This window comes from Rhinoderma darwinii (genome assembly GCF_050947455.1).
Source record: "Rhinoderma darwinii isolate aRhiDar2 chromosome 1 unlocalized genomic scaffold, aRhiDar2.hap1 SUPER_1_unloc_5, whole genome shotgun sequence".
Classification (NCBI taxonomy): Eukaryota; Metazoa; Chordata; class Amphibia; order Anura; family Rhinodermatidae; genus Rhinoderma; species Rhinoderma darwinii.
In genome coordinates, this window is record NW_027461669.1 from 467,559 (window position 1) to 494,332 (window position 26,774).

The following is a 26,774-nucleotide window of genomic DNA, read 5'->3' on the forward strand; positions in this document are numbered from 1 at the left end:
CTGCTCTTGTCAGTTTACAGAAGATACACAGCTTAATGCCTCGCTAGTACCAGTGTGGGAGACTGTCTGGGAATACGTGGTGTGGTTGACATTTTATTATGTCTTTTAGATTATGTTTCACAATAGATTAAAAAGGACTATGGATTAAAGCATTTAATGTCAATGCCCATTCTAAGCTGGATGTGCCTGCTCTCGTCAGATCGCAGAAGTTACACAGCTTAAGGCCTCGCTAGTACCGGTGTGGGAGACTGTCTGGGAATCCGAGGTGCGGTTGACTTTATATTATGTCGTTTAGATTTTGTTTCACATTCGATTAAAAAGGACTATGGATTAAAGCATTTAATGTCAATGGCCATTCTAAGCTGAATGTGCCTGCTCTCGTAAGATCGCAGATGTAACGCAGCTTAAGGCCTTGCTAGTACCAATGTGGGAGACTCTCTGGGAATCTGTGGTGCGGTTGACTTTTTATTATGTCGTTTAAATTTTGTTTCACATTCGATTAAAAAGGACTATGGATAAAAGCATTTAATGTCAATGGCCATTCTGAGCTGAATGAGCCTGCTCTCGTCAGATCGCAGAAGTTACACAGTTTAAGGCCTCAATAGTACCAGTGTGCGAGACTGTCTGGGAATCCGAGGTGCGGTTGACTTTTTATTATGTCGTTTAGATTATGTTTCACAATAGATTAAAAAGGACTATGGATTAAAGCATTTAATGTCAATGGCCATTCTAAGCTGAATGTGCCTGCTCTCGTCAGAGCGCAGAAGTTACACAGTTTAAGGCCTCGCTAGTACCAGTGTGCGAGACTGTCTGGTAATCCGAGGTGGGGTTGACTTTTTATTATGTCGTTTAGATTTTGTTTCACATTCGATTAAAAAGGACTATGGATTAAAAACTTTAACGTCAATGGCCATTCTAAGCTGAATGTGCCTGCTCTCGTCAGATTACAGAAGTTACACAGCTTAAGGTCTCGCTAGTACCAGTGTGGGAGACTGTCTGGGAATCAGTGGTGCGGTTGCCTTTTTATTATGTCGTTTAGATTTTGTTTCACAATCGTTTAAAAAGGTCTATGGATTAATGCATTTAAAGTCAATGGCTATTCTAAGCTGAATGTGCCTGCTCTCGTCAGATCGCAGAAGTTACACAGCTTAAGGCCCAGCTAGTGCCAGTGTGGGAGACTGTCTGGGAATCCGAGGTGTGGTTGAGTTTTTATTATGTCGTTTAGATTTTGTTTCACATTCGATTAAAAAAGACTATGGATTAAAGCATTTAATGTCAACAGCCATTCTAAGCTGAATGTGCCTGCACTTGTCAGATCGCAGATGTAACGCTACTTAAGGCCTCGCTAGTACCAGTGTGGGAGACTGTCTGGGAATCTGTGGTGTGGTTGTCTTTTTATTATGTCGTTTAGATTTTGTTTCACAATCGATTAAATAGGACTTTGGATTAAAGCATTTAATGTCAATTGCCATTCTCAGCTGAATGTGCCTGCTCTCGTCAAGTTACACAGCTTAAGGCCTCGCTAGTGCCAGTGTGGAAGACCGTCTGGGAATCAGTGGTGCGGTTGACTTTTTATTATGTCGTTTAGATTTTGTTTCACAATCGATTAAAAAGGACTATAGATTAAAGCATTTATTGTCAATGGCCATTCTAAGCTGAATGTGCCTGCTCTCGTCAAATCGCAGAAGTTACACAGCTTAAGGCCTCGCTAGTACCAGTGTGGGAGACTGTCTGGGAATCCGTGGGGTGGTTGCTTTTTATTATGTCGTTTAGATTATGTTTCACAATAGATTAAAAAGGACTATGGTTTAAACCATTTAATGTCAATGGCCATTCTAAGCTGAATGTGCCTGCTCTCGTCAAGTTACACAGCTTAAGGCCTCGCTAGTACCAGTGTGGGAGACTGTCTGGGAATCAGTGTTGCGGTTGCCTTTTTATTATGTCGTTTAGATTTTGTTTCACAATCGATTAAAAAGGACTATGGATAAAAGCATTTAATGTCAATGGCCATTCTGAGCTGAATGTGCCTGCTCTCGTCAGATCGCAGAAGTTACACAGCTTAAGGATTCGCTAGTACCGGTGTGGGAGACTGTCTGGGAATCTGAGGTGCGGTTGACTTTTTATTATGACGTTTAGATTTTGTTTCACATTCGATTAAAAAGGACTATGGATTAAAGCATTTAATGTCAATTGCCATTCTAAGCTGAATGTGCCTGCTCTCGTCAGTTCGCAGAACTTACACAGCTTAAGGTCTCGCTAGTACCAGTGTGGGAGACTTCTTATTATGTCGTTTAGATTTTGTTTCACAATCAATTAAAAAGGACTATGGTTTAAACCATTTAATGTCAATGGCCATTCTAAGCTGAATGTGCCTGCTCTTGTCAAGTTACACAGCTAAAGGCCTCGCTAGTACCAGTGTGGGAGACTGTCTGGGAATCAGTGTTGCGGTTGCCTTTTTATTATGTCGTTTAGATTTTGTTTCACATTCGATTAAAAAGGACTATGGATTAAAGCATTTAATGTCAATGGCCATTCTAAGCTGGATGTGCCTGCTCTCGTCAGTTCGCAGAAATTACACAGCTTAAGGCCTCGCTAGTACCAGTGTGGGAGGCTCTCTGGGAATCCGTGGTGTGGTTGACTTTTTATTATGTCGTTTAGATTTTGTTTCACAATCAATTAAAAAGGACTATGGTTTAAACCATTTAATGTCAATGGCCATTCTAAGCTGAATGTGCCTGCTCTCGTCAAGTTACATAGCTTAAGGCCTCGCTAGTACCAGTGTGGGAGACTGTCTGGGAATCAGTGTTGCGGTTGCCTTTTTATTATGTCGTTTAGATTTTGTTTCACAATCGATTAAAAAGGACTATGGATTAAAGCATTTATTGTCAATGGCCATCTTAAACTGGATGTGCCTGCTCTCGTCAGATCGCAGAAGTTACACATCTTAATGCCTCCCTAGTATCAGTGTGGGAGACTGTCCGGGAATTCGTGGTGTAGTTGACTATTTATTATATTGTTTAGATTTTGTTTCACAATCGATTAAAAAGGACTATGGATTAAAGCATTTAATCTCAATGGCCATTCTAAGCTGAATGTGCCTTCTCTCGTCGAATCGCAGAAGTTACACAGCTTAAGGGCTCGCTAGTACCAGTGTGGGAGACTGTCTGGGAATTCCTGGTGCGGTTTAATTTTTATTATGACGTTTAGATTTTGTTTCACAATCGATTAAAAAGGACTATGGATTAAAATATTTCATGTCAATGGCAATTCTAAGCTGAATTTGCCTGCTCTCGTCAGATCGCAGAAGTTACACAGCTTAAGACCTCGCTAGTACCAGTGTGGGAGACTGTCTGGGTATCCGTGGTGTGGTAGACTTTATATTATGTCGTTTAGATTATGTTTTACAATCGATAAAAAAGGACTATGGATTAAAGCATTAAAAGTCAATGGCCATTCTAAGCTGAATGTGCCTGCTCTCGTCAGATCGCATAAGTTACACAGCTTAAGCCCTCGCTAGTACCAGTTTGGGAGACTGTCTGGGAATCCGTGGTGCGGGTGAGATTTTATTATATCGTTTAGATTTTGTTTCACAATCGATTAAAAAGGACTATGGATTAAATCATTTAAGTTAATGGCCATTCAAAGCTGAATGTGCCTTCTTTCGTCAGATCGCAGAAATTACACAGCTTAAGTCCTCGCTAGTACCAGTGTGGGAGACTGTCTGGGAATCCGTGGTGTGGTTTACTTTTTAATATGTAGTTTAGATTTTGTTTCACAATCGATTAAAAAGGACTATGGATTAAAGCATCTAATGTCAATGGCCATTCTAAGCTGAATGTGCCTGCTCTCGTCAGATCGCAGATGAATAACACTTTAAGACATCACTAGTACCAGTGTGGGAGACTGTCTGGGAATCCGTGGTGTGGTTTACTTTTTAATATGTAGTTTAGATTTTGTTTTACAATCTATTAAAAAGGACTATGGATTAAAGCATTTAAGGTCAATGGCCATTCTAAGCTGAATGTGCCTACACTCATCAGATTGCAGAAGTTACACAGCTTAAGGCCTCACTAGTACCAGTGTGCGAGACTGTCTGGGAATCCGTGAAGCAGTTGACTTTTTATTATTTCGTTTAGATTTTGTTTCACAATCGATTAAAAAGAACTATGGATTAAAGCATTTGATGTCAATGGGCATTTTAAGCTGAATGTGCCTGCTCTTGTCAGATCGCAGATGAATAACATTTTAAGAACTCGCTAGTACTAGTGTGGGAGACTCTCTGGGAATTCGTGGTGCGGTTGACTATTTATTATGTCGTTTAGATTTTGTTTCACAATCGATTAAAAAGGACTATGGATTAAAGCGTTTAATGTCAATGGCCATTATAAGCTGAATGTGCCTGGTCTTGTCAGATCGCAGAAGTTACGCAGCTTAAGGCCTCGCTAGCAGCAGTGTGGGAGACTGTCTGGGAATCCGTGGTGCGGTTGACTTTTTATTATGTCGTTTAGATTTTGTTTCACAATCGATTAAAAAGGACTATGGATTAAAGCATTTTATGTCAATGGCCATTCTAAGCTGAATGTGCCTGCTCTCGTCAGATCGCAAAAGTTACACAGCTTAAGACCTCGCTAGTACCAGTGTGGGAGACTGTCTGGGAATCCGCGGTGCGGCTGCCTTTTTATTATGTCGTTTCGATTTATTTTCACAATCGATTAAAAAGGACTATGGATTAAAATATTTAATGTCAATGGCCATTCTAAGCTGAATGTGCCTGCTCTCGTCAGATCGCAGAAGTTACACAGATTAAGGCCTCGCTAGTACCATTATCGGAGACTGTTTGGGAATCTTTGGTGCTGTTGACTTTTTATTATGTCGTTTAGATTTTGTTTCACAATAGATTAAAAAGGACTATGGATTAAAGCATTTAGTGTCTGTGGCCATTCTAAGCTGAATGTGCCTGCTCACGTCAGATCACAGAAGTTACACAGCTTAAGGCCTCGCTAGTACCAGTGTGGGAGACTGTCTGGGAATCTGTGGTGCGGTTGACTTTTTATTATGTCGTTTAGATTTGGCTTCACAATCGATTAAAAAGGACTATGGATTAACTCTTTTAATGTCAATGGCCATTCTAAGCTGAATGTGTCTGCTCTCGTCACATCGTAGAAGTTACACACCTTAAGGCCTCGCTAGTACCAGTGTGGGAGAATGTCTGGGAATCCGTGGTGCGTTTAAGTTTTTATTATGTCGTTTAGATTTGGCTTCACAATCGATTAAAAAGGACTATGGATTAAAGCATTTAATGTCAATGGCCATTCTAAGCTGAATGTGCCTGCTGTCGTCAGATCGCTGAAGTTACACAGCTTAAGGCTTCGCTAGTACCTTGGTGGGCGACTGTCTGGGAGTTTGTGGTGCGGTTGCTGTTTATTATGTCGTTTAGATTTTGTTTCACAATCGATTAAAAAGGACTATGGATTAAAGCACTTAATGTCAATGGCCATTCTAAGCTGAATGTGCCTGCTCTCGTCAGATCGCAGAAATTACACAGCTTAAGTCCTCGCTAGTACCAGTGTGGGAGACTGTCTGGGAATCCGTGGTGTGGTTGTCTTTTTATTATGTAGTTTAGATTTTGTTTCACAATCGATTACAAAGGACTATGGATTAAAGCATTTAATGTCAATGGCCATTCTAAGCTGAATGTGCCTTCTCTCGTCAAATCGCAGAAGTTACACAGCTTAAGGCCTCGCTAGTACCAGTGTGGGGGACTGTCTGGGAATCTGTGGTGTGGTTGACTTTTTATTATGTTGTTTAGATTTTGTTTCACAATCGATTTAAAAGGACTATGGATTAAATCCTTTAATGTCAATGGCCATTCTAAGCTGAATGTGCCTGCCCTCGTCAGATCGCAGAAATTACACAGCTTAAGTCCTCGCTAGTACCAGTGTGGGAGACTGTCTGGGAATCCGTGGTGCGGTTGTCTTTTTATTATGTCGTTTAGATTTTGTTTCACAATCGATTACAAAGGACTATGCATTAAAGCATTTAATGTCAATGGCCATTCTAAGCTGAATGTGCCTTCTCTCGTCAGATTGCAGAAGTTACACAGCTTAAGACCTCGCTAGTACCAGTGTGGGAGACTGTCTGGGAATCTGTGGTGTGGTTGACTATTTATTATGTCGTTTAGATTTTGTTTCACAATCGATTAAAAAGGACTATGGATTAAAGCATTTAATGTCAATGGCCATTCTAAGCTGAATGTGCCTGCTCTCGTCAGATCGCTGAAGTTACACTGCTTAAGCCCTCGCTAGTACCAGTTTGGGAGGCTTTCTGGGAATCCGTGGTGCGGTTGACTTTATATTATGTAGTTTCGATTTTGTTTCACAATAGATTAAAAAGGACTATGGATTCAAGCATTTCATGTCAATGGCCATTCTAAGCTGAATGTGCCTGCTCTTGTCAGTTAGCAGCAGTTACACAGCTTAAGGCCCCGCTAGCACAAGTGTTGGAGAGTGTCTGGGAATCCGTGGTGCGGTTGACTTTGTATTGTGTCGTTTAGATTTTGTTTCACAATAGATTAGAAAGGACTATGGATTCAAGCTTTTAAAATCAATGGCCATTCTAAGCTTAATATCTCTGCTCTTGTCAGTTAGCAGCAGTTACACAGCTTAAGGCCCCGCTAGTACCAGTGTAGGAGACTGTCTGGGAACCCATGGTGCGGTTGCCTTTTTATTATGTTGGTTAGATTTTGTTTCACAATCGATTAAAAAGGACTATGGATTAATGCATTTAATGTCAGTGTCCATTCTAAGCTGAATGTGCATGCTCTTGTCAGATCGCAGAAGTTACGCAGCTTAAAGAGGCTTTGTCACCAGATTTTGCAACCCCTATCTGCTATTGCAGCAGATAGGCGCTGCCATGTAGATTACAGTAACGTTTTTATTTTAAAAAAACGAGCATTTTTGGCCAAGTTATGACCATTTTTGTAGTTATGCAAATGAGGCTTGCAAAAGTCCAAGTGGGTGTGTTTAAAAGTACAAGTCCAAGTGGGTGTGTATTATGTGCGTACATCGGGGCGTTTTTAATACTTTCACTAGCTGGGCGCTCTGATGAGAAGTAACATCCTCTTCTCTTCAGAACGCCCAGCTTGTGACAGTGCAGATCTGTGACGTCACTCACAGGTCCTGCATCGTGACGGCCACATCGGCAGCAGAGGCTACAGTTGATTCTGCAGCAGCATCAGCGTTTGCAGGTAAGATCGACTTACCTGCAAACGCTGATGCTGCTGCAGAATCAACTGTAGCCTCTGGTGCCGATGTGGCCGTCACGATGCAGGACCTGTGAGTGACGTCACAGATCTGCACTGTCACAAGCTGGGCGTTCTGAAGAGAAGAGGATGTTACTTCTCATCAGAGCGCCCAGCTAGTGAAAGTATTAAAAACGCCCCGATGTACGCACATAATACACACCCACTTGGACTTGTACTTTTAAACACACCCACTTGGACTTTTGCAAGCCTCATTTGCATAATTACAAAAATGGTCATAACTTGGCCAAAAATGCTCGTTTTTTTAAAATAAAAACGTTACTGTAATCTACATTGCAGCGCCTATCTGCTGCAATAGCAGATAGGGGTTGCAAAATCTGGTGACAGAGCCTCTTTAAGTCCTCGCTGGTACCAGTGTGGGAGACTGTCTGGGAATCCGTGGTGCGGTTGCCTTTTTATTATGTCGTTTAGATTTTGTTTCACAATCGATTAAAAAGGACTATGGATTAAAGGATTTAATGTCAATGGCCATTCTAAGCTGAATGTGCCTGCTCTCGTCAGATTGCAGAAGTTACACAGCTTAAGGCCTCGCTAGTACAAGTGTGGGAGACTGTCTGTGATGCAGTGGTGCTGTTGTCTTATTGTTATGCTGTTTAGATTTTATTTCACTATCGATTAAAAAGAACTATGGACTAAAGATTTAAAAGTCAATGGCCATGAATGTGCCTGCTTTTGTTAGAGCACAGTAGTTACCCACCTTAACGACTCGCTTGTACCAATGTGGGAGACTGTCTGGGAATCCGTGGTGCGGTTGACTTATAGCTATGTCATTTAGATTTTGTTTTGCAATCGATTATAAAAGGACTATGGACTAAAGCTTTAAATGTCAATGGCCATTCTAAGCTGAATGTGCCTGCTCTAGTCAGATTGTAGACGTTACTCAGGTTAAGACCTTGCTAATACCAGTGTGGGAATCTGTCTTGCAGAAGTTACACAGCTCAAGGCATCGCTAGTACCAGTATGGAGACTGTCTGGGAATCTGTGGTGCGGTTGACTTGTTGTTTAGATTGTGTTTCACAATCTATTATCCCCTTTCTGCCCAATCGTGATGGAAACTGGTGTCTTAACGCCTTTTCACGTTACAGTACGTGAAGGAGATGAAGCTAGCTCAGGAGCTGAGCCCGCACCATCACCGCCGGTGTTACAGCTGGCACCCTGAGGTATCGGCCAGGACCAGAGCTAGCATCTGATCCGGCCGATTAACCCCTCAGATGCTGCATTCAATAGAGATTGCAGCATGTGAGGAGTTTTTAGCCAACGTGATCGCTGGGTTGCCGGTGGCTGCAAAGGAAATCGGAGGCCTAATACTTATCTCCCGGTTTGCCAGCAACTGAAGCCTCCTATGCCCTGCTCGACGAAGCTGAGCCAGCGTCATCATCAGCGTGTGTCTGTTCTATGTTACAGTGCCCCCCCCAATCTATCGTCAGGAACTGGAGCTAGCTCAGATTCCTGGCATTAACCCCTTCGATGCAGCAATCCATTGTGATCGCTTCATCCTAGAGGTTTGTAGCAAATCGGCAGCCTGCCATGCGATGGCAAGGCTGGCGACTGCTACTATGTCAACAGGAGCCCTAACAATGGCCTCCTGTCTGCCATTACGGAAGCTGATTAGGCCCCGCCCAGAGGCGGACCCTGATCGGCTTGCTTGAGTGAACAACTGACAGTTCCAATACATTGCACTACATAGGTAGTGCAATGTATTAGAACATCAAACAAACAGTTGCACCTTCAAGTCCCCTAGTGGGACTAAAGAAAAGTGTAAAAAAAAGTTTCAAAGTTGTAAAACATACAATAAATGTTTCAAGTAATAAAATAAAACACAATCTCCCCCTTTTTCCCTTATCAAGTCATTTATTATTGAAAAAAATAAGAAACCATACAAAAATATTATGTTATTTATCCCGCGCAGTGAATGCCGTAAAAAAAAAACTAAAAAACACTGCCATAATTGCTTTTTTTTTGGTCACTTTGTCTTCCAAAAATTGAAATAAAAAGTGATCAAAAAGCCGCATGTATCCAAAAATGGTGCCTATAAAATCTATAACTCGTCTCACAAAAAACAAGCCCTCATACAGCTCCATCGACGAAAAAATGTAAAAGTAATGGCTATCACAACATGGCGACAGAAAAAATACATTCTCTTTCCAAAAGTAATTTTATTGTGCAAAAAGTTATAAAAAAGTTCTATAAGTTAGGTATCTCCGGAATTGTACTGGCCCACAGAATAAAGGTAACATGTAGTTTATAACGCATGGTGAACACTGTATAAAAAATTTTTTGTCACCTTGCCTCTCAAAAAAAGGATAACAAGTGATCAAAAAGTCGCATGTACCCCAATATGGTACCAATAAAAGCTACATCTCGTCCCGCAAAAAAACAGCTCTAAGTTAAGGCTCCAATAAGTCAGGAATGAAAAATATGTGGTTGTGTCGGCCCGAGGGCAACATTTCTTCTGTTTCAAAAGGCGATGTATCAAGGCACTAAAATTAGGGAACCAGGAAGGGGAGGGCCCAATCATATCTGCTGGTAGCGAGGGCGCCCGTATTATGCCAGGACAATACTTTCCCGGCAAAATTCCCCAAACTGCAAAGGTGCAGAGTGTGGACCAAAAGGGGGATGAGGAAGTAACACACATCTATGGATTATTTTATTATTTTTTTACCTTATTATTATACCACCTGACTATGCCCCTGATGTACTCTGCCCAGCTCACATATGCCCCACATTATAAACGGAAACATCAGCAAGACTCCAAACAAAACTATTACCAAGCAAATTCCACTCTCCAAAAGCCCCCCCCCCCTTCTGAGCCCTACAGTTTGTCCAAACAGCAGTTTACTCCCATATATATGGCATCGCCATACCCGGGAGAACCCTTTTAACAATTTTTGGGCTGTGTGTCTCCAGTGGCACAAGCTCTGCACGACATATTTGCCACTGAAATGGCATATATATGGAAAAATATAAATTTTGAATTTGCACCATCCTCAGCGCAATCATTTATGGAAAAAACCTGTGGGGTGAAAATGCTCACTACACCCCATAATAAATGCCTTGAGGGGTGTAGTTTCCAAAATGGGGTCACTTTCTTTTTATTATTTCACATTTGAGCCCTGCAATTGTGAACCAATACTTTGTAAATCGCCAAATTAGGCCTCAATTTTACATGGTACTCTTTCACTCCTGAGCCCTGTGAAATGTCCAGGCAAAAGGTTAGGGTCACATGTAGGGTGTTTCTAAACACAGCATAATAATTAGAGCGCTGTCTTGTTATGGTGGCACAAGTTAAGCACCACATATTGGCATATCTATGGAAAAAAAACAAATTTTCACTCTGCAACATCGAGTGCACACTAATTTCTACAGAACACCACCTGCGGGGTTAACATGCTCACTACACCCCTAGGTGGATGAGGGGTGTAGTTTCCAAAATGTGGTCACTTCTGGGGGGTTTCCACTGTTTTGGTCCCACAGGCGCCCAGAAACCAATCCAGCAAAATCTGCACTCCAAAAGCCAAATGCTGCTCCTTCCCGTCTGAGCCTTGTCGTGTGCCCAAACAGCAGGTTATGACCACATATGGGGTATTGCCGTACTCTGGGGTCACTTTTGGGAGATTTCCAGTCTTTTGGCACCGCAAGAGTCCTTCAAACCTGACATGGTGCCTAAAATATTTTCGAATAAAAATAAGGCCCCAAAATCCACTAGTTGCTCCTTTGTTCTGATACCGGTGCTTCAGTTCAGTAGCACGCTAGGGTCACATGAGATATTTCCTAAAACTGCAGAACCTGGGTAATAAATATTGAGTTCCATTTCTCTGGTAAAACTTTCTGTGTCACAAAAAAAATGGATTAAAAATTAATTTCTGCCAAAAAATATGAAATTTGTAAATTTCACCTCTACTTTGCTTTAATTCCTGTGAAACGTCTAAAGGATTAAGAAACTTTCTAAATGCTGTTTTGAATACTTTGAGGGGTGAAGTTTTTAAAATGGGGTGACTTTTTGGGGGTTTCCAATATATAAGGCCCTCAAAGTCACTTTACAACTGAACTGGCCCCTGTAAAAATAGCCTTTTGAAATTTTCTTGAAAATGTGAGAAATTGCTGCTAAAGTTCAAAGACTTATAACGTCCTAGATAAATAAAAGGATGTTCAAAAAATGATACCAATCTAAAGTAGACATATGGGGGATGTTAATTAGTCACAATTTTGTGTGGTATAACTAACTATCTATCTTACAAGCAGATACATTTAAATTGAGAAAAATGCTAATTACTGAATGTATCGAGCTAATTTTTCCAGTAACATAAAGTCCAATGTGTCACGAGAAAACAATTTCAGAATTGCTTGGATAGGTAAAAGCATTCCGAAGTTATTATCACATAAAATGAAACATGTCAGATTTGAAAAATGAGGCTCTGTCAGGAAGGTCAAAAGTGGCCAAAGCGGGAAGGGGTTAATAAAACAGTATATCAGTGTGTTTGGTGCAACTTTCTAAATACTTTTTTATTAAAAATGATTTTTACTTTTTGAGATACAACTGAATACAGAGCAGCTGTATCTAGTGCTAAAACCTGTATGCGTCAGGTCAGTGGCACTGACGGGTACAGTGTCAGTGGGTTGGGGGGTTGAATTGCATGTGAGGGGGAAGGAGGGGGCCCAAGTTGTGTCAACAGCCCAAGGCCCACGGTACACTTAATCCGCCACTGCCCAGGGGCCCTGACTAATCTTACTGTATGGGGTCCCAAAATTTCTAATGGCTGCCCTGATTATACACAGTGAAATTACTGTGTGCATTATTCCTGTACTATTGGCATCACTTTTTGCATAATGCCTGTGCATTAGGGAGACTTAAATAATAACAAGGTTTTAAAGTTTTGAACTTGGTGCCAAAGTGGAGCCCTAGTGCAGGAAGGGAACAGGACGTTCAACACTAGTGTTGCTCAGCTTCCTGTCAAAACTATAGCAACAGAGCCTGGAGATGTGAGTAAACCACTAAACACTATGAAATAGTAACCCCATCCTTTCCAACTCCTTTTTTGTCCTAGATCATCAAGGATGCTTCCTTGTCCTACACCACCACCAGGGATGATAGGATTACCACTTCACTGCCCTAGACCACCAAGGAAGTGGGAAATAACCCTTTCACTACCGTAGACCACTAGGGATGTTGAATAACCCTTTCACTGCCATAGACACATGGAGAGTTACAGCATCCAGACAGCATAGGGATGTATTTAATGTTAATAAAGGCTATGTAAACCTTTGAAAGGGATTTTTTTTTTAATAATAAGGTCAATCAGTGTGTTTGGTGCAACTTTATAATTACTTTTTATTAAAAATTATTTTTACTTTTTGAGATACAGCTGCTAAATCTTGTTTCAGACACGTCCGCGGGACTAACAGGTATGCGCAGGATCTAGCTGTTATCCATTACATATAAGTTCATAACTTAGACACTGAACCCGTTAGGTCCGCGGGACTGACAGATTCAGGTCTTAGCGAACGATACAGTTGCTCTGTATAGAGAATACAAAGCAGCTGTATCTCAAAAAATAAAAACTAATTAGAAAGTTTTAAAAGATTTTGTTTTTGTTTTTTTAAATAGTTTTTTATAAAAATTTAGTTTTTAAAAAAAATTAAAAATGCCTTTCAAAGGTGTACATAGCCTTTAACATTAAATATATCCCTACTATATCTGGATGCTGTAAAAAAAAAATGTGGGCGCTTTGGGGCACTGTGTTTCTGACAGTTGTATCTAATTATTTGGGTGTTATAAGGCAATATTTATTTGAGGCTGTTCAGGATAACCTTTGCTTAGAGGGAACAGTACTCAGATCCCAAATTACCCTACTCACTAGCTACAAAGACTTAGGCCCCATGCATACGACCGTGCCCGTAATCACGGTACGTGATTATGGGCATGGATGGCCGTGGACTGCTGTGGACAGTCATCCGCATTTGCGGGCCGTGCTCCCATTATAAAGTATGGGAGCATGGTCCGTAAAATAAAAAAATAGGACATGTCCTATTTTTTACAAAAGGTTTCTACAGTACAGAAACCTTCCAGGAAATATACGGGAAGGTGTATGTCGGCCATAGAAATGAATGGGTCCATAATTATGGTCTGTAATTACAGACACAATCTATGTCGTGTACATGGGGCTTTAGAGGGGAGCATTGACCTAAAAATTACTGCGAATGAACATCTCATTTTAAAAAGTAAGGACAAATATCTTTGTTTGTGCCAATTGTTGTCTATCCACTTTATCTGTTATTACGATTTAGATGAGGATCAGCTCAAATATCACCTTAGTGCACAAATAAAGATAATATCAAATTTCTACCAGCACTAAGCTTGTTAATGCACTGTGTTGTAAGAGTTCATGAGACCTCATTAACTCTGTCTTTATTAAAATGTTGCTTTGCCTTAAAATGAGAATTCAAGTTTATTGACTATTTACTCTGCCAGAAATCATGCTTCATGGAAAATATGGTGACCTCAGCTTCACAATCTAATTTGTGAGCACAGAGACTTTGATTAAACTTTTCACATAAGTGTATCAGATGTCCAAAGAGAAAAGCTTGATCATGGTAAACAAAAAGAGTTAGCACTGATGCTAAAGGTGCTGCTTACACAACCGCCTGCAATATGAAGTGAACGCTCATTGAGACAAAAGTGAACATAGTTGTTTAGATAATGAATACCTAAAACAGCTTAGGTCCATTGTACAGTCCTGGCCAAATGTTTTGAGACTGACACAAATTTTTGTTTTCTTAGTTTGTCTAAGGCCGGATTCACACGAGCATGTGCGTTTTGCGCGTTTTGCGCACGCAAAAGGTCCATAAAAGCTCTGTGTGTCAGCAGCATATGATGCATGGCTGCGTCATTTTCGCGCAGCCGGCATCATTATGGCACTCTGTTTCTATGTTTGTAAACAGAAAGCACGTGGTGACTACTGTAGCGTGCATCACGCGCAGCACACGGAAGTGCGTCCGTGTGCCGTGCGCGGTTTTCACGCACCCATTGAATTCAATGGGTGCGTGATGGACGAAAAACGGGCAAATATAGGACATGCCGTGAGTTTTATGCAGCGGACACACGCTGTGTGAAAATCACGGACAATCTGAGCGGCCCCATTGACTAACAAAGGTCCGTGCGAGGCACTTGAATATCACGCGCGTTGCACGGACGTATTATACGTTAATCTGAATAAGCCCTTAGTGAGATGTTTCTATGGTATACTGAAGTACAATTATAAGCATTTCATACGTTTTTAAATCTGTGTAAATCGGACAGGCAATTTATTAGAACGTGCCTCTGGCGCGTCCTAATAGGCATATGCCCAGGGCAGACCTGGGGGCTTTTATCATGCCCCCGGCTGCCATGACACCCCATCGGAGGCCCGCAATTGTATTTGCAGGCTGCCGATGGGTGACAGAGGGAGCTCACTCCCTTTGTAAACAAGTTAAATGCCAAGGTCGTTATTGACCGCGGCATTTAACGGGTTAAACTGCCGCGATCTAAGTAAACTTTGATCGCGGGAGTTGGAGCAGGAGCCCGGCTGTCATCAGACAGCCGAGCCCCGGCTCCAGCCTGCACAGGAAACCCGTGCAGGGCTGAGACTGGGCCGCCTTGAATAGCCTAAGGCCTCTTAGTGACCGCCGTGCAAAGGCATATTGGTGGTCACTAAGGGGTTAATTGCAATTCATCTGATCACTCTTTATAACAATCTAGAGTTAATGCAAATTGCCACTATAAAAACGGAAGCAGCAAACTTTGTGAAAACCAAAATTTGTCAGTCTCAAAACTTTTGGCCAGGATTGTACACCATGTTTGTTTCTATCCTTTTGAAAAGTTTTTGTTTGTCAATAAACTTATAAAAAAAACATATCTCTGGGGCAAACATATTGCAGATTGTTTAGCATATGTGTATTGATTACATTATAAAAAAAGTGTAAGCAAAATATAATTTTTTTTTAAATAAAAGAAGTTAATGAGGTGACATATGCAAGTGTATAACATACTTTTGGCATATATTTGTATACATTTTTTGTCATGATTGTCTATATTTACAGAAAACAAGACAATTTTGCCTAGACAAATGTCTCTCATATATTAGTTTTACATTTCTGCCCATTTTTTTTTTAGCTTGATCCTGTATTTATTTTTTTTTTAACCATACTAATTGTGAAACTATGTGACAAGAGATCTTATGTTGTGTAAATGGACAGTATGAATAGAACTCACACTGGCACTTTAAATTCCTGTACGCCAGAGATAGCATGTAGCATTCCAATTTCCAATACAAGCAAATGAGAAAACCAGGGGAGAATAAGGTGGGGTGATTTATTCAAGCTGGATATAGGAGCAGTATTATGTCCTCCATTGGCATTTTGCCTTACCCTTTGTTTGCATTGTATTTATGCAAGGGTGTTGAAAAATACTGTTTTTGTTTTTTTTGTCAAATTTACTTTTAAAACAGGATGCAACAGGACACAAAATGGAGGCTAGTTTTTTTTCGGATCTTAATTTAAATGCACTTTTTTAATATAAAAAACAGTACCTTTCAATAACATGCAAATGTGGTGTGAACAGAGCCCTATGTCCAGATAGGTTAGTTTAAATTAAGACCTCATGCACAAGGCAGCACCTAGTGCACGGAGCCTGTATGGAAGCACACAGAGTTTCAGCAGATGATAATATGGTGCAGTAGGCCCTCCATACTTACAGAAATATTTTTCCTTGGAAGCAATGTTTCTAGGGGAGAATACCTCTGTGACAGAACTTCTCATGGAACATGGCACTATTCTTTTTCCGTCAGATTTATATGGAAAAATAACCTCTCTATGGCTCACTATGAACACTACAGTAAGGCCCCATAGACTTAGGTTGTACAGGGCCATATTATGGTGGTGTGTATGAGCCTTAAAGGGGTTTACCAGTCCCAAAAATTCATGTCCTATCCTCAGGATAGGCCATCAATATGTGATCAGTCGGTGTCCGACACCTGGCACCCCCGCCGATCAGCTGTTTTGAAGGAGCCACAGCGCTTGTACAAGCGTTGCTTCCCCTTTATTATGATCACTGCTCACACTGTGAATTGCCGGCACACTTGTAGCGACGGATCACAGTATTACAGCTGTCTCCCATTAAAATGAATGAGTAAATTCTGTAATACTGTGAACTGCCGCTACAAGTGTGTCGACGATTCACAATACGAGCACTGCGGCCCCTTCAAAACAGCTGATCGGTGGGGGTGCCGGGAGTCGGATCCCGACCGTTCACCGATCACAAATAGGCCATCAATTTTATTGGACTGGAAAACCCCTTTAAGCACACCTCCCAATACTAGGTATATGCCATAAATGTTTGATCTCCCACTGTACAATGTTTTAAAAAGCGCTTCTCTGTAGGCATAATGGGCATTCGGTATCACATCTGCCCGTAGCAATAAGAAATAGTTTTTAATCCCAATGGAAAAATAAAACTCACACTATGATTGGTTGGTTTCCTGAAACAGATTTGATACATGTAGTCCGAAGATTACAGTTGTGTTGTCTTTTGTTTATACATGTTGTATAATAAACATGTGAAGCTGCTGTATTAGGATATATGTGATAGAAATCCACAAATTGTGTCTGTCATGAATCTCCTTTGATAGCGCAAGAAACTGAAGACCCACGGCAGCCATATGATGTGATAAAATTCCACAATTTAGAACTCTATCAATAGTTCATGCTCTTTTTAAAAAAAATAAAAAATATGGTAAACTATATTGCATAAATCCATACAATCTTTCTGAAAATTACACTTTATTTGTTTAAATATTTAGCATTTTAACACCTTTTATACAAAATTAAATGGTACAAATAAAACGTTGAAGAATAAAGAGGTATAAATACACTTTTACAAAGGAAGGAAATGAAAAAAAAAAGTTTAAATAAGGAATGAAATAAAATAACCATATCTCTTGGTTGTTTTTGAAAACAAAACGTTATATAGATGAACAAAATTGCAAGATTTGCAGGACCTTGGTAAAATAATTCAATAGACATGTGGACAAATTTTATTTTAATATCAGATGCTTTGATTGAATTATTGATCTTTTTTAAGGGTACTCATACCCATAATGGCTTTGTTGTGGATATTGTTGCAGATTCACTGCAGATTTCACCCCTTCTACATTGAAAAGGCTGAACTCCGCTGAATATCTGCAATAAAATGAGCATGCTACGGATTTAAAACTCTGCTTCATATTCTGATTTCCGTGGGAAAAATGTTCTGCAGCATGTGGATGCAATTTGTTCATATCTCATCCACAAGGCTAGTAATGTAATCCGCACAGAAAATTTGCCACATTTCCGTCCCTTGTGGACCCGGCCTTAATGTGCTATTGGATCCCATATGATGATAATAACAGAAAGAGCTGTAAATACTTTATAACAGATATAGATGCATCGCTATTTGCAAAGTCAATTAAGCAGATGTTTACACAAGCTAGAACCATACATTTCATGGGATAAAATAATATACAGCATTTCATTTTGTTGACAACTCAAAATATCAAATTTGATAGAAATTCATGATATCTAAATTTTTGGAAATAAGATACTGATTGTTGGTGAGTTGAGAGGCTAATAGTTTTGTAATATATATTGACATTGTAATCACCATTTGTATCTTTCCTTTTTCATGGACTTTCATCACTATTTTGTAATAATATTAATTTAAAAAAAATGGAATCAAATGTTTAGGCTTCAAATTTGTTTGCTTTGTTGAAAAATGCAATAAATTATTTGAAAGTAAAAATAAAGCATTTGGCATAACTGTGGCATTTACTGAATATGTGTAAGTCAATTTTCTGCTAGAGAAATCAAAATGTTGGATGCAGGATGGTTGGTTCACATTTAGGATGAAAACATTCAAATATAATTCCATAACAATTAGTTAGATTTAAGGTTAACTTACAAAGGTCCCACATTATGAGTGAATGTATTTTACAGTCTTTTGTTAGGTCATAACTACTCCTACATATGAAACCCAATTTATTGCAATAGTGTTGGAGCTAGACTCCTATATGATTGTTGTAATTCAGTAAAAATTGAGTTTCACACCAATGCATGGACTCGAAGAGTAAGGCCTCATGTGCATGACTGTATTTGGGATCTGTATCACATACTGTAGATCCCCAATACATTGTTAATGTATTTCAATGGGGCCATGCACACCATTTTTATTAAAATACAGTGTATTCATAAAAGAAAATTGCAGTATGCTCCATCGGATGGCGTATGACAACTTGCATGCTCTCCTAGAAGCATTTAGTTCAATGCTTATAGAGAAAGACACAATTTGTGAAACAGATTCTCACACACAACAAAGTGGCCAATACATTGTGCAAAATGGTTCCGCTTTGTGTACCAAGTTATGGGCTGAAATGAACACACTCGTGTGCAAGGGACCAATGCCTGTTTGCAATATGTGCAAGATTTGCAATACGTTTCTATACTTAATGTACTTGTTCAACTTGAAGAAATTTGAAAATTTAATTTTAACCTTGAACAGTTCAATTTTTAATCCACTAGAGGGTGATCAGTACATGTACTATAGAAACCTCATTGCCAATATTTAGGGGAAGTCTCAAATGAATGAGCCCAAGGTTAAAAATATCCAAGAAGACTTAGCTGGCCATATATTTAGTGATTATAATTAAAAATTTGATTACGGGACGTGATCATCAAAGACATTTGTTATCCCTGTGAAACAATGGGTTTGAACATGCATCCATTTGTCAGAACACCTATTAGAGCTGTCAACATGTTTCACAAATATTGTAGCATTAACTTCTCTATCATGAGAGAAAAACACATATGTGGCCATGTCAGTGAACAATATTTACTAGGGTGCAAATAGATTTCCATGGTGCAGTTTGTTTTTATTGAATAGAGGTTTTGTTTTTCTTTGAAAACCTTATCAAAATGTTGTTAGTGAGAAGATTTACCCTTAAATAGCAAATAAATGTAAGATAGGAATTTAATTAATTCTTAAGTTTTATTGGAATTCTGTAGAGTGTGGTAGTTGAGGATAAATACAGGGAGACATTTTACTGTAGAACTGCCTCAAGTTGTTGTGGTTGTCAGACACTTGCATGTTTACACTTAAGGTCATTTCCTTGAAGACTTCTCCTTTCCAACCGAAGGCTGAAAAAACAGTGCAAATAGCAGCCTTATTATAGAAGGGTATAGTGTCCGAAATAGTATAAATTATTAAATCTTTTCAAAGAAAACATCCAAGTTTGTCCATGTAGTGAGAACCGACATCCTGTTGTTAAGGGGCACAACATTGTTCTCACAAATACTAATAGTAGAAACACTGACTGAGATCCAAATTTGTGTCCCACTATCAAGGCAATTATCTATGATTTGATATATAATATGAATATATATTATGTATATAGTGAAAAGTCTTTGAGATGACCAGTCAAAATTACTCAGAAAAATGATCTCTTTTGGGGCTGGTCCTCTCAAAGGTAAAAGTATATACAATAGTGCTTAATGTGTTTAATGCAGTCAGCAAACATGTACAGTTCACAAATAAACACGCAAAATGATAAAACAGCCCAAAATCATGTATTCAATGACACCGTTTGCACATATCATATTGTACTTTTTTTAAACAAAAATAAATCCATTTATTCCTTGCATCTGAGAAGTATTGTCCTTCCCTGTAACTAGTCATGTAACTTACTATCCAAACATTGTACTGCAGTCTTCTACCTTTGGCTTCCCAGTTAACTCTACCAGAAACCTGTAGCACATGATGGGAGTTTTAATTTCATAACAGCTGGAGAGCCACAGGTTGAAGAACACATAGTGCTGTTCAGTATCCCTCAGTGGCTTCACTGTCCTTGTCAGTCCCCAACTTGGCTGAACTCTGCTTCTCAGTCCCCAGCATGGCACCACAGTCCTTCTTATTCCCCAGTATGGCTTCCCTCTTCTCAATCCCCTGGCTCCCCTCTACTTCTCAGTCCTCAGCATGGCTCCCCTTTACTTTTTAGCCACCGGAATAGCTCCCCTTTACTTAGTCCCCAGCATGGCTTTCCTCTCCTCAGTACCTAGCATAGGCTACCCTCTCATTCTCATTCTACCCAGCGTCACTAACTTGTTTTCCTCCAAATGATGGCTCCTTCCTCCGCAGGTAGTGGCAGACTGTGCTGTAGCTTATTACAAGTGCTGATATCTGTTCACATGCAACATGATGACAACTGCATATAGAGCTTGGGTGTTCCCCTTCCCTTTGCTCTCTTCCATCCTCCTGTAAGAGAGACGGAGGCTTCTGTGCTATATTCAACCAGTAAAAGCATCAACACTGTGAAGAAATCAAAAGAAAACCTACAATAGTACCCCAAAAACAGAAGCATAACATGCCCAAATAGTAATATGAATATGACTTTAATAGTAGAATGTCAAAAATACAATTCATAGCAAATACAATTAAAAACGAGAGAGCAAGATGTGAGACACAGAAAACAGGCGTTCTTTTGAGGTGTCCATATCTCTTCCGGTTTTGATTCCTATTTCTTTGTATTCATTTAGCTCTCAGTATTTTTTCGCATATTACTTATGTCCAGCTTTTGGGCTTCAGGCTGCACTTGTATATCCTTGACTAGGTATTTCTATCTGGATATATCCATTTCATTTTGTGGGGTTACCTCCCCACATGTTATACGCAGCTAGACATACTTGGTCATGCATTAGTGCTCTGTTCCTGTCACGGGGGGGGGGGGGGTTTGTGGACCCACTGGGCCGTACCGCCTTGGCGGTATGGCAGCTGGCTAACAGGACGCAGGTCAGAGTCTATAGTTCGTATAGGGTATCTGTGGCAGCTCGGTCAGTAGCAAGGCAGGCTAGGCAGGAACTTGGCAGCAGGTGGACGTCAGGTGTGGAAAAGCAGGTCAGGCGTATAATACAGCACAGCACGGCTACAGCAAGCACGGCACAAGATTAGGATACAGAAACAGGAACAGGAAACAGGAAACACTGGGAGCAGGAAAAACTAGGGGGCCATTTGCAAGACAGACTAGGGATACAACAACAAAGCTCAGGCATAGAACTAGGGGTCTGGACGCCTCTTATAGTCCAGAGTACTCACGGGTCAAAGTTCAGGAACGAGGTCCGGTGCGCGCGCTGCCCCTTTAAGAGCGGGCACGCGCGTGCGCGCGCACCCTACGGGATCCGGCATTGGTGAGTAGACGCGGGCGCTGGCTTCTCCTGAGGAGGAGGCTGGGGCCAGCGCTTGCCGACTAGTGGCTGCGGCTGTCAGGGGAAGAACGGAGCTGACAGCCCGCAGCCACGGACATGACAGTTCCATTTATGATACATTATCTATTTGATTATGGTTAGGTTATAATTGGTATTATCCATTGTTTATTTTGGCTCAGGCACTCATTCACTTTATACTGGATATTGTATAGGTACCTGTTTTCTGTGTCTCACATCTTGCTCTCTCGTTTTTAATTGTATTTGCTATTTATTGTATTTTTGACAATCTACTATTAAAGTCATATTCATATTACTATTTGGGCATGTTATCCTTCTGTTTGTGGGATACTATTGTAGCTTTTCAGGTATGTAGATGAAGGGCCCTTTATGGTCTGTTTAGAGGAATCTTTTAGGTTGTGTAAGAAATCAAAAGAAGCCATTCAGAGCCTGTGAGCTACATCCTGTCATCTGGGTTCATCCTATCTTCTACTGACCTTGCTGTATTTAATTTCATAGGACACAGTAGGGCAGAGAAGGGTCAAGTCAGTGAAAAATGTGGTGCTCTCAAAGGTGGCCACAGCAAAACCTGTTCATAAAGGACAGTCACCGGTCAGAATAAAAGGTGTTCTAATTAAGGAGGGCCACTGTACATGGACTATAATGTAATTGCAAATTAGTCACAAAAAAATCTGGTCATTTTGGGGAAGCATTCTCAAAGAGTTGTCCTTCTGAAGGTTTCACTGTATTACACATTAATGTCAGAAGTTTGTGGCTATAATTTATTGCCTCAAAGAGTACTCAAGAATTAAATGAAAACTCCACTCTTGAATAACATGTTGCAATATTCCATAGTTTGACTCTACTTAAGTAACTTTGTAAATCAGAATGAATTCAGCTTAATTCCTGTTACACTAAAACACCTGTAACGTATGTGTATGTAAAAATGCTGCACTATTATTGATAAGCCCTATAGATTGATAATTTGTCTATTACAGTCCTACTCAAAGGTTGGATAGGTTCAGAGTATGTTCACACGCAAAATCAAAAACAGCTGAAAATGACGATGCTGTTTTCTAGGAAAAACAGCCTCTGACTTTCAGCAGTTTTTGTAGCCGAAAACGTTTTTTGAGGCGTTTTTTGGAGCTGTTTTTCCATTGACACAATGAAAAACGGCTCAAGAGGTGACATGCTCCTTCTTTTTACGGGGCCTCTATTTCCGCGTCTTTTTTTTAATACAGCGGTGTAAAAAAATGCCTGTTTGAACTAAACGCCGTTTTTCCCATTGAATTCAATGAGCAGATGTATGTAGGCATTTAGCTAGCGTTTTTCAAGCTGTATTTCGAGTCATTTACTCCCCGAAATAGGCCTGAAAACTCTGCTTGTATACATACCCCCAGTGTGATAACTGGTCTGTTTTACCCTTATCTCTAAAGAGAGCATTCTGGGATCAAAGACCTGCAGTATCCCTATTCCTATATCACAACGACTGACTGCACTTGATGGGTTAAGAACAATCAGTCGGTGTGAGATACGTAGGAATAAGGAGAACAGACCAGTTATTACACTTAACCTATCCAACCTTTAAGTAATATATAAGCTGGCTATATATATTACAATAAACTTGCAATACTTACAATAAAAAGTCTTTATGTGTATAAGAAACAACACTACCTGTTGTGCTGCAAAAGTCCTGATTATCTAAATGTTAGTTCCTGTTGACAAAGATATAAGTGGTTACATTTTAAGATTTCCATAAAAAATGTGCATGTGTTAAATTATTGCATTGAGCAATTATCTAGTATGTAGAATTCAATAGTCTGGCATGACAATTAATAAAATGTGGACAACACTGTCTATATAACATATCGTCATTTTGCTTATATGGCCTGGCCAATGACTAATATTCTGTATAACTTAAATGGACACTAACTTTTCAAACAACTTCTACTGATCTAATAGTATGCCTGATAAAAAAAACAACTTTTATCCCTGCTAATTTTCTGTTACTGCCACTAGGTGTTTCCTATCCTGTAATCTGCTGTCCACCCCCTGTAGTCAAGCTTTGGCCATCCCTGGTTACAGACGGGCTACAGAAAGTGGGGGTGTATCACTTCACTGCCTGCCTACAACTTTCTGTGGAGAGGGAAGGGGGAGCAGGATGAGGGAGCAGAGAGAGAGAGAGAGAGAGAAAGAGAGAGAGAGAGAGAGACTAACAGGGGCATAACTAGGAAAGAATAGGCCCCATAGCAAACTTTTGACTGGGCCCCTCTTTCCCTAGGTGCCACACGCAGCCCTTATAGATAGTGCCCCCTGTAGATTGTGCCATATAGCCCCCTGTGGACAGTGCTATACAGTCCCCCTATAGATTGTGCCATGCAGTCCCCCTGTGGACAGTGCTATACAGCCCCCCTGTAGACAGTGTCACGGCCCACTTGTAGATAGTGCCCCCACCTCCCCCTTGTAGATAGTTCCATACAGCCCCCCATGTAGATAGCGCCATAAAGCTCCCCCTGTATATAGTGTCACAAAGCCCCCTCCCTTGTATATGGTGCCACAAAGCCCCCTCCCTTATATATAGTGTCACCCAGCCCCCAATAGTAGATAGTTCCATAGAGCCCCTTGTAGATAGCGCCACGGACAGAACCTTGTAGATTGCACCACACACAGACCCCTGTATATAGCACCACACACAGACCCCTGTAGACAGTGCCACACACAGACCCCTGTAGATAGTGCCACACACAGACCCCTATAGATGGTGCCACACAGCCCTCCCCTTTGTAAATAGTGCCATACAGTCCCCTAGTAGATAGTGCCACACAGCCCCCCCCTTAGTAGTGCCACACAGCCCCCCTTGTATATAGTTCCACACAGCTTCCCCCTTGTGTATAGTGCCACACAGCACCCCTTGTGTATAGTGCCACACAGCGCTTCCTTGTATATAGTGTCACACAGCCCCCTTGTATGTAGTCCCACACAGCCCCCTCTTGTATATAGTGCCACACAGCCCTCCCCTTGTATATAGTGCCACAGCCCCCTCCCTTGTATATAGTGCCACACAGACCCCTGTAGATAGCACGACACACAGCCCCCTGTAGATTGTGCTACACACAGACCCCTGTAGATTGCTCCACACATAGCCCATGTAGATAGCGCCAAACAGCCCACGTAAATAGTTTTATACAGCCCCCTTAGTAGATAGTGCCACACAGTCCCCCTTAGAAGTGCCACACAGCCCCCCTTGTATATATTGCTACACAGCTCCCCCTTGTATATAGTGCCACACAGCCCCCCTTGTATATAGTGCCACACAGCCCCCTTTGTATATAGTGCCATACAGCCCCCCCTTAGTAGATAGCGCCATAGAGATCCCCTGTATATAGTGCCACACAGCCCCCTCCCTTGTATATGGTGCCACAAAGCCCCCTCCCTTATATATAGTGTCACACAGCTCCCAATAGTAGATAGTGCCATAGAGCCCCTTGTAGATTGCACCACACACAGACCCCTGTATATAGTGCCACACACAGACCCCTGTAGACAGTGCCACACACAGACCCCTGTAGATAATGCCACACAGCCCTCCCCTTTGTAAATAGTGCCATACAGCCCCCTAGTAGATAATGCCACACAGCCCCCCCCTTAGTAGTGCCACACAGCCCCCCTTGTATATAGTTCCACACAGCTTCCCCCTTGTGTATAGTGCCACACAGCACCCCTTGTGTATAGTTCCACACAGCCCCTCCTTGTATATAGTGCCACACAGCCCCCTTGTATGTAATGCCACACAGCCCCCTCTTGTATATAGTGCCACACAGCCCCCTTTGTATATAGTGCCACATACATAGCCCCCCTTAGTAGATAGTGCCACAGAGCCCCTTGTAGATAGCGCCACAGACAGACCCCTATAGATAGCACCACACACAGACCCCTGTAGATAGCTCCACACACCGACCTCTGTAGATAGCACCACACAGCCCTCTCCCTTGTAAATAGTGTCATACAGCCCCCCTTAGTAGTGCCACGCAACCCCCCCCTTAGTAGTTCCATACAGCCCCCCTTGTATATAGTGCCACACAGCTCCCCCCTTGTATATTGTGCCACACAGCTCCCCCTTGTGTATAGTGCCACACAACCCCCTTGTATGTGCCACAGAGTCCCCTTGTATGTAGTGCCACACAGCCCTCTCTTGTATATAGTGCCACACAGCCTTCCCCTTGTATATAGTGCCACAGCCCCCTCCCTTGTATATAGTGCCACACAGACCTCTGTAGATAGCGCCACACACAGCGCCCTGTAGATTGCACCACACACAGTCCCCTGTAGATTTTGCCACACACAGTCCATGTAGCTAGCGCCACACAGCCCCCTTGTAAATAGTGCCATACTGCCCCCCTAGTAGATAGTATATAGTGCCACACAGTCTCCCCTTGTATATAGTGCCACACAGCCCCTTTCCCTTGTATATAGTGTCACACAGCCCTCCCTTGTATATAGTGGCACACAGCCCCCCTTGCATAAAGTGGCACAAAGCCCCCTTTTATATAGTGCCACCAGGCCCCCCTCCCATGTATAGTGTCACACAGCCCCCCTACAAGAGATTGCGGCTGTCGCTAGCACCAGGGCCCCCTCCGGTCCTAGCGATGCCACCGTGCATGAGGGGACTTGTGCTGTCCGGCCCCTAAATGTTAGGAGCTGAGCGGCGCAGGCCCCGTAGTGGTGTCAGTACCGCTGTAGAAATCATGACGGCTGCTAGCACGGGCCCCCTCATGACAGACAGAGATAGGAGAGCAGTATTCTGCTCTGCTATGTGGTCATTTACACAGTATTTTTTGGGTGCTGATTTTGACGTGGAAACCGCGTTGGAATCAGCGCCAAGAAATGCCCAAAATCGCCCCGATTTATTTCAATGGGAGGCAGAAATTTTCGTTGCGAATTTTGGCTGCACGCAGAAAATAATGCGGCATACTCTTTCTTTGAGCGGTTTCTGCCTCTGACTCTGGCTCAAATGGAGGCAGAAACAACCTACGTCACTCGTTTGGAGCGGGTTTTTTTTGCGGCGGTTTTTGCATTACATTCAACGGCTAAAAAACCACAGCAAAACACGTGAAAATGCATATAATCGCCAACAATTGTGTTATTCCTCATGTACACACATGACAAGTTATTCTGAAAAGTCACCTGAAAAGTT

General features: G+C 41.4%; 10 pseudogenes; all 10 read left to right on the forward strand.

Moving 5' to 3' along the window:
- The first annotated feature begins 158 nt into the window (after window positions 1–158).
- LOC142673443 (5S ribosomal RNA) lies at window positions 159–277 on the forward strand (annotated as a pseudogene).
- A 67-nt stretch (window positions 278–344) lies between these two features.
- Window positions 345–463, forward strand: LOC142674192 (5S ribosomal RNA; annotated as a pseudogene).
- A 67-nt stretch (window positions 464–530) lies between these two features.
- LOC142674193 (5S ribosomal RNA) lies at window positions 531–649 on the forward strand (annotated as a pseudogene).
- Window positions 650–1,999: 1,350 nt separating this feature from the next.
- On the forward strand, window positions 2,000–2,118 carry LOC142674131 (5S ribosomal RNA; annotated as a pseudogene).
- Window positions 2,119–2,521: 403 nt separating this feature from the next.
- Window positions 2,522–2,640, forward strand: LOC142673854 (5S ribosomal RNA; annotated as a pseudogene).
- A 2,103-nt stretch (window positions 2,641–4,743) lies between these two features.
- On the forward strand, window positions 4,744–4,862 carry LOC142674083 (5S ribosomal RNA; annotated as a pseudogene).
- Window positions 4,863–4,929: 67 nt separating this feature from the next.
- On the forward strand, window positions 4,930–5,048 carry LOC142674147 (5S ribosomal RNA; annotated as a pseudogene).
- A 438-nt stretch (window positions 5,049–5,486) lies between these two features.
- Window positions 5,487–5,605, forward strand: LOC142673797 (5S ribosomal RNA; annotated as a pseudogene).
- A 253-nt stretch (window positions 5,606–5,858) lies between these two features.
- On the forward strand, window positions 5,859–5,977 carry LOC142674018 (5S ribosomal RNA; annotated as a pseudogene).
- Window positions 5,978–7,781: 1,804 nt separating this feature from the next.
- Window positions 7,782–7,900, forward strand: LOC142674085 (5S ribosomal RNA; annotated as a pseudogene).
- Window positions 7,901–26,774: the final 18,874 nt, after the last annotated feature.